Below are 8,807 nucleotides of genomic sequence, written 5' to 3' on the forward strand. Positions count from 1 at the left end.
AGGTGTGATGGACAACATCATCGGTTATATGGCAGTCGCCATATCTCCCCAAGGGAGTCTGATTCAAACTCAATAAGCTACCAACCATACTACCGAGGTACTACAAACCTCATGAGCCAGGATAGTAGCACATTACGGAGGTCAAATTGGATGCTACCATCCAATAACATAACCCACTTGGAATGATCGAGCTATGACCTCAGGCAAGATCTGAATCACAACATGAGACTTGAATTGAATGAAAGGAATCAATACATAAGACATCTTGAAGACAGATACAGAGATAACCCTCATCATCTAAATGACTCCCCAGTCCATCGAGAAATTTTAAACTACTGTCACAGATCTTGCAGTCCAGAACACCAACGATTTCCAGATCTAAGCAACAACTTGGGGCATGAAGCTGTGACACAAGATCAAGAAGTTCCACCACAAATCGTCCGACACCAGGCAAATGCAGGAATAACATATACTGAGCACTATATTAAAGATATCATTAAAAAGACAATGAACACTACTGATCTAGCAGAAAAATGCTGGAAAGCCTTAGCCGTAAATGAAGATATCGTTGAACGTTTTTCCTTGAGTATACAGAATGCAGAACATCAGGAAGGATTCAAATAGCAGAATTGCCTAATTATGATGAAGTAGAAGGTGATCCAAACAACCATGTTATGGAGTTTAAAAGCAGGCTAGTTCTTTGGCGTAAGGATGACGCTCTCTTGTGCAAACATTTTCCATCAACCTTAAAAGGGGAAGCCTTACAATGGCTATCTAAAATCCCAACTAGAACTATCAAATATTTCCAGGAATTAGCATATCAGTTCACAGATCGATTTCAACATAATTGGACTTGTCTTAAAGATGTCAATATCTTGTTAAACACAAAATAACAAAAGGATGAAACATTTGCAAAATTTGTTGTCTGTTTCTGCCAAATCCAAGCAGGTGTTACAGATGTGCCAGATATGATGATCATTCCCGCATTCAAAGAAGCTCTCCGTTTTGATACTAACGGAATATATAACTCACTTGTAAGAGATCCTCCCCAGACGAAATATGACTTGTTCACATGAACGCTACAATTCATCAATGTTGAAATAGATGCAGCAGCAAAAACCTCAAGGGACAAAGATTTTCGAGGCAAAGAATCTACATAAACCAAAAGCAAGCAGAAACAAAGCACAATGGAAACTCAACAATCAAAGCAAGATCTTAGAAAGACCAACAATTTTCATGAAGAAATGAAGCTCACTCCACTGAATACCAAATATGCCTCGATCTATGAAAATATCAAATTCCCTCCAATGCCTATACCTGAAGATACTAAGTCTAGACATGATAAAAATCTATGGTGTCTTTTCCACAATGACTTTGACCACAAAATTGAACAATCCAGATCTTTACGAGGAAACATACAAAAGCTAGTAGAGAAGGGACAGCTAGATGAATTCTTAAACACCAAAAGTGCTCAACAGAATTTGTCAATCTCTGGCTACAAAGTCATCAAAGTTGGTCACACCAAAATCAATGACATGTCACGCATAAAATAGAAATATGAGCAAAGAGCAAAGTTGGGATTTTTACGTGAATTATATCACAAAAATAGCTTCGTTTTTATTGAAGGAACTCGCATTGAAACCATCGAACCTAATCCACTGTGTTTTACTGACAGAGACCTAATTAGCGTCCATCACCCTCATTATGATGTCGTCGTTATCATAACTTATGTTGGTCTATGGTGAGTGAAGCATGTCATGATAGACACTGGAAGTTCTGCTAGTGTGATTTTTTCAGGTTGCTATAATAATGACATGAAACTTTTAGAAAATTTGATCGTCGCAGATAACAACCCAATAATTGGTTTTGATGGAACAGCAGCAACTCTGGTGGGAAGAGTTTCTTTACCAGTCAAACTCATGGATAAGGCGATCAACATTGATTTTCTTTTAATGAACTGCAAATCTTCCTACAATGCAATTTTAGGTAGGGATTGGCTCCACTATATGGGTGTTGTTATCTCTACCCTCTACTAAGCAGTGACATTTCCATCTCTTGACAAAATTTGCAAAATACGAGGAGACCAAATGGCTTCTAGCCGTTGTCACGATTACCGTCAATCTGATATGCATGGAAACCCAATTTTAAGCAGTTAACAAGAAGTCTTTCAAGCACAATCCGAACCACAGATAATTTGTTCAACCATATCATCATGTGAAGAACCACCGACTATAGACTGCCTCTTAGAAGTTCAAATCGTAGATTCAAGCAAAGAAACAACCTTCATATCAGTTGAGCTGTTAGAAAATGAACAAAGGGAAATGGTTAAAAAAACAAGAACATTTTTGCTTGGTCTTTGGAACAAATGTCAGGTATACACTCAAATGTTGCCTGTGTCAAGCTTGACATTGATACTAATGTTAAGCCCGTACAACAAAAGCCTAGTCGTATGGCTCCTGATAGAAAGCTGAAGGTTAAGGAAGAGATTAATCGTCTGCTCTCTGTCAATTTTATTCGACCAATTTCATATCCTAGATGGTTGTCCAATGTGGTATCAGTGTTGAAGAAGAATGGCAAGATGAGTGTATGTATCGACAACAAGACAAAAAGAAAAACATATAGAGGAGCATTAAGGGGTGAAGTCTAGACTGACCTACGTACTAGTAGAATTGGCCTACAATGAAGTTGGAGGATACAGAAGATACTCATGTTGATTTCTTTCCCTATGTAGATTATATGATTTTGTATTGTAGGAAAGTGTAATCTCTATGAATCAATAAATATGGCCACTATCTATTCACAAGACAAGCCTTTCTACCCAATCTACTTGGTATCGGAGCCATCTGTATTCCAAATCACAACCGCCGACACCACCATCTCCTTCCTTAACACACCACCTCCATTTCCTAACTATAACACATTAACCACTTTTCCATTTTTTTTTTGCTTTGACAGTTTTTTGGTGTTCGGTTCTTTGTAATGTGTTAGGTGAGTTTTCTATTTAAATTCATTCTATTCTATGTTGGGGCTACTGTGGTGATCCAAAAGCGTGTTTTTTTGGTGGCTGGATTTGTTTATTGTTTTGCTGGTTCTTCGTGCAGCACTATTTTTGGGTGTCTTGTTTCAAGATAGTCTTATTTTAAGTTCCTCCCTCTTATTTTTTTTGGTTGTTGCACAGTTTTTCGCCTTTGGTAATACAGTAGCTTCTTTCGGTGGCTGATCTTCGTACCGATTCTTAGTGCAGCAGGATTCATATTTGGGTGTCTTGTCTCAACACTTTCTCCTTTGGGGTTTTGACCTCATTTTTTTTTCACTGTTGCAGTTTGCATTTTATTTTTTCGGTTCATAATGGCCAGTGAGACTGTATCTACGGTAGTTGCAGATGGATCATCTAATTCGTTAATGCATCATTGGATTACTAATTCATTGCTTAGTGGCAATAATTTTCCTGCTTGGTCACGCTCAGTTAATTTATTTCTTAGGGCTCGAGGGAAGACTGGTTGGTGGCAAGGGAAGGTACCAAAACCAACAGAGGCTAAGAAATTGGCCGAATAGGATACTGACCGGTGTAAGATCTTAACCTGGTTATTTAATTCTACGGAGCCTAATGTTTATGAATTATTTATGTTTTATGATATGGTTGATGGTTTATGGACTGGGCTGAACGAGATGTATGAACATTCTCGTAACCAAATCCGTAAGTATGAAATTTATGGGCACGTCACTCATGCTAGTCAAAAGAATGACTCGGTGAAGGTTTATTATGGAAATATGAAGAAAGGATGGGGCGAGTTAGCTCATTGCAAGTCCCAATTTCTGGCCAGTATTTCTGGTATGACTCCTGTTATTGCTAAGGAACTCCACAAAGTGTCGGAAGATGAGCAGGTATACCAATTTCTTTTGGGTCTTTGAGATGAGTATGAGACCCTTCGCTGTCAAATTTTGGTACTTTTCCACTACCTTATCCGAGTGAGGCTTATGCTATGGTAGAAAGTGATGAACGTCGTCGCCATTTGAAAGTCACACCATCGTCAGAGACACCTACTCCCATTGATCAGATGGCATTTGCTGTTAATTTCGGATCTCGGTTTCAGGCTTCTTTTGCTGGAACTTGCAAAAAGGAGCCATTCGTTTGTAATCACTGTGGGAATACGGGACACACTAAAGACCGTTGTTTTAAACTGCATCCGGAGTTAAGATTTAACACTGGTTCTCATAACTATTCTAAGAATCGTGCTCCTTGTACTGCTGCAGTGGCTAAAACATCTTTTGAGATTCCATCAGATGCACCTGTAGACATTAATCAGCTGAGTTCTAGGATTGATCAGCTTTTCACTATAGTTCAGAATTCTCGTGTCCAGAATTCTACTGTCCCTACAGCTATGACTACCTCAGGTACTCCTACTGCTCTTCATGTTAGATTGGATTCTGCTAAACCCACATGGATTCTTGATTCAGGGGCTAATGACCATATGACTTGTGAGTCTAATCTTTTTACATCCACTGTATCTGCTGTCCATCGGTCTATACGCCTTGCTGATGGGTCACCCACCCCTATTCTAAGTAAGGGGAGGTTTGTCTTTCACCATCTATTACGCTTCAGTCTGTCCTGCATGTGCCAAACCTTTCCCTTAATTTGTTATCTGTTAGTCAGTTAGCCAAAAATTTCAATTGTGCCGTCATTTTTCTCTCTGACCGATGTTTTATCCAGGACCGGAGTACGAGGATGATTTTTGGCATGGGGTATGAGCGTGGCGGACTTTACTATTTTGGGGAACCTCCACCGGTCACTACCTTGCAAGGCTCTGTGTTGCCAGCTTCTGGCTCTCATGTTTTCTCTTTACAGTCTTTGAACTTATGGCATGCTCGCTTAGGACATGTTAACTTCCAGTATCTTTGTTTGTTATTTCCCAAATTAATAAAAGCTTGCAAGTCTCATAAGTTTCATTGTCACATTTGTGCTTTGTCAAAGCATACTCATTCTAGTTATATTTCTAGAATGCATCGTACTCCCTATACATTTGATCTTGTTCATTCTGATGTTTGGGGACCGTCTCCGGTAACATCCTAGTCAGGACACCGTTACTATGTCACTTTTATTGATGATCATACTAGGTGTACTTGGGTTTATCTGCTCAAGCAAAAATCTGAGGTTCTCTCTTCATTTACTAATTTTCTCAGAATTGTTAAGACCTAGTATAATGCTACCGTTAGGGGTATTCGATCTGACAATGCCAAAGAGTATGTTTCAAATGCCTTTGTGTCTCAACTTAATCAATAAGGCATTCTTCAACAACTTTCCAACACCTACACACCTGAACAAAATGGGGTTGCTGAAAGAAAAAATCGGAGTCTTATGGCAATCGTTCGTTACCTTTTACGAGGAATTAATGTTCCCAAATCTTATTGGCATATGGCTGTTTTGACTACTGGTTATCTTCTTAACCATACACTGAGTCATGTTTTGCATAATAAAACTCCCTTCCATCTTCTTCATCCGGATAGAGTCTTATTCCCAATAGCTCCCAAGGTATTTGGTTGTACTTGCTATGTCTAAAATCGTAGTCCAAGTCGAACAAAATAGGATGATAAAGCAATTAGGTGTATATTTCTGGGATACGTTGTCTTCTCAAAAGGATATCGTTGTTATGATCCCCATACTCGTAAGTTGTATCATACCATGGATGTGACTTTTTTGGAGGATACACCATTCTTTATTTCGAAACTCTATTTTCAAGAACAAGATACCTTTATGGACTCTTATTTTCCACCTGGAAATGAAAACTCTATCCCTGTTTGTCCTTTAACTGTTTTTTATACTAATTCACAGGTACTTGAGCAGCCTTTACAGCAGTGTTATCAGACCTGGCCCGACCCGACAGTTTGACCCGATGAACTGGCGACCCTATCACCAAACTGGGTTGGGTCACATAGTAGATAACTTTAGAAATTATAAAATTCTAATTTGTTGGTACTAAGACTCGAACCTTGGGTGACTATTAAACAAGCTAGGATCTCTACCATTACACCACAACAGCTTTTCTTGCTAGTTATTAACTACATAAGAAATATAAATAACATCTAATAGTAAACTAGTAAAGAAACATTTTAATTTTGAAAAGCATAACCTGTATAGACTCGAACCTTGGTTTATTGGAAAATGAAATGGCTCTAAGACCACCTGGGCCACTAATGAAGTTGTGAAAATGTATGTACTAAGTGAATTATATAATATTTTCAACTTAAGTATTGACCCACTGGTTGAATCAGTGACGCATTGGTCGAACCGGTGACCCAGTTCCTTTGATGGGTCAGTATCCGGGCTGGGTCTGATAACTATGCTTTACAGGAAGATGTTCATCATTCCCATGTTCCACCCCTACCAGACTCCTTCTCCTGGTGCCTCTTCCCCAGGTAACTCTAGTTCTGTTTATGAGTCTATTACATTATCTGGTCCACATGTTACTCCTCCTCCTCCACCACCACCACTTCCTAAGTCTTCACGAGATAGGCATCCAATTGACTGTCCCATTGTTTCCTGTTGCACTCACCATCCTATTAGCAAGTTTGTTTCTTACCAGGGACTATCTAGCTCTTATCGGGCTTTTCTGGCTGTAACGTCTTCGATTTCAATTCCGAGATCAATTTCTAAGGCTTGGCGTGATCCCTACTGGGTTACTGCAATGCACTATGAAATGGAGGCCCTAAAACAGAACCATACGTGGGATATGGTTTTCCTGCCACTCGGTGAGAAAATAGTTCAATACAAATGGGTGTTTTATATTAAGTATTTGGCAGACGGTACTGTGGATCGTTACAAGGCTTGATTTGTTATACATATGCAGATTATGCTGGTTCTAAGACAGATAGACGGTCAAAATCTGGTTTATGTACTTTCTTTGGGTCACACCTGATATCTTGGAAAAGTAAGAAACAAAATGTTACCTCCAGATCTTCTGCAGAGGCTGAATATCATGTAATGGCCCAGGGAACTTGTGAGCTTCTTTGGTTACGTTCTCTCTATGATGAGTTAGGATTTCCAGTGGGGCCTTCTTCGAAGTTGTTCTGCGATAACAACTCAGCTATCATGCTTGCTTCCGACTCCGTACTTCATGAGTGGACGAAACATATTGAGGTAGATATACATTTCATACCTGAGACTGTCAAAGCTATTATTATTGTTCCAGTGTTTGTTAGATCTGTAGAACAAACGGCCAATATGTTCACCAAGCCAGTTGGACCCTGAATGCTCAAGAGTTCCATTGTCAAGCTGGGCTTGATAGATATCTTCGCTCTAGCTTGAGGGGGTGTGTTGGAGGATACAAAAGATACTCATGTTGATTTCTTTCCATATGCAGATTATATGATTTTGTATTGGAGGAAAGTGTAATCTCTATGAATCAATAAATATGGCCACTATCTATTCACAAGACAATCCTTTCTACCCAATCTACTAATGAAGCCACGAAGAGCTACCACTCTAACAAAAATACAGAACTGGGGGCGGCTGTAAATAACCGACGTCATGAAGTTGTACAATCTGGCATAAAACATTAGTGAATCCCAACTTGCCTACACTGACTAGCAAATTAAAGACACGGTCAAAAAGCTATTTTTGAAGAACACTGGAGAAATATCGAGAAATCAGAATTTTAATAAAGTTCAAGCTTTATAAACAACTCAAGACTGGGGGCGAGCACTTGTCGAGTAGTTCCGATTTGGAATAAACACCCATTAACAATAGCTGTGTCATTTATGCTTATGGCCGATAACATAACGAGTCATGCTACTGGTGAGTATATTATTCTGAAGACAACTGTCAAAGAACTGGCGATGACTTATTACTGCAGTTATTTATTCTATACCAACAGAAAAAGTGAGTTGACTTCAATAATCTTCTAACTCATATCATCAATGGGGGCGGCGGCGACATGACGAGAGCTAAATTTGTTCAAACACTCAATATTTTGAAGGCTGACATTCATGACTAATTTTCTAGGATCTCACCTTTTATTAACGACGAAGAATTAATTAATATTACAAGATAATGAAATTAGCACTATTTCGCTCTTTGGTAGAAATAATTTTTTCTCTAGTGAAATGCCAACATGTGGGGGTGACAAAGTTAATTATGATACTTGGAAATTTTTTGCAGTCTTTTTATCATATGAAATTTCACAGCTGAAACAAGTAATTAATTTTTTTGTCACATATGCAACCAAAATTTTAAAGTTCGTGCTTGCTATACCAAACTCCATATTTTTCAAAGTCCTGGAGTTTGTGTTTATGATACCAAACTTTAGGTAATCAAAGTCATAGAGTTTGCGTTTCGATACCAAACTCTGTGCAATCAAAGTCTTGGTTTGCGTTTGCGATACCAACTCTAGGCAATCAAAGTTGCAGAGTTTGTGTTTCCGATACCAAACTCTGTGCAATCAAAGTCTTGGTTTGCATTTGTGATACCAACTCTAGGCAATCAAAGTCACAGAGTTTGCATTTGCGATACCAAACCATGTGCAATCAAAGTCCTGGTTTGCGATTGCGATACCAACTCTAGACAATCAAAGTCGCAGAGTTTGCGCTTCCGATACCAAACCCTGTGCAATCAAAGTCCTGGTTTGCATTTGCGATACTAACTCTAGACAATCAAAGTCACAGAGTTTGCATTTGTGATACCAAACTATGTGCAACCAAAATCCTGATTTGCGTTTGTTATACAAATCTAGACAATACCATTAAAATGTTGGTTTGTGTTTGCATTACAAACTCTATGCAGTCAAAGTCGTAGAGTTTGTGTTTGTGATACC

Source organism: Coptis chinensis, chromosome 3, assembly GCF_015680905.1.
Source record: "Coptis chinensis isolate HL-2020 chromosome 3, ASM1568090v1, whole genome shotgun sequence".
Lineage (NCBI taxonomy): Eukaryota > Viridiplantae > Streptophyta > Magnoliopsida > Ranunculales > Ranunculaceae > Coptis > Coptis chinensis.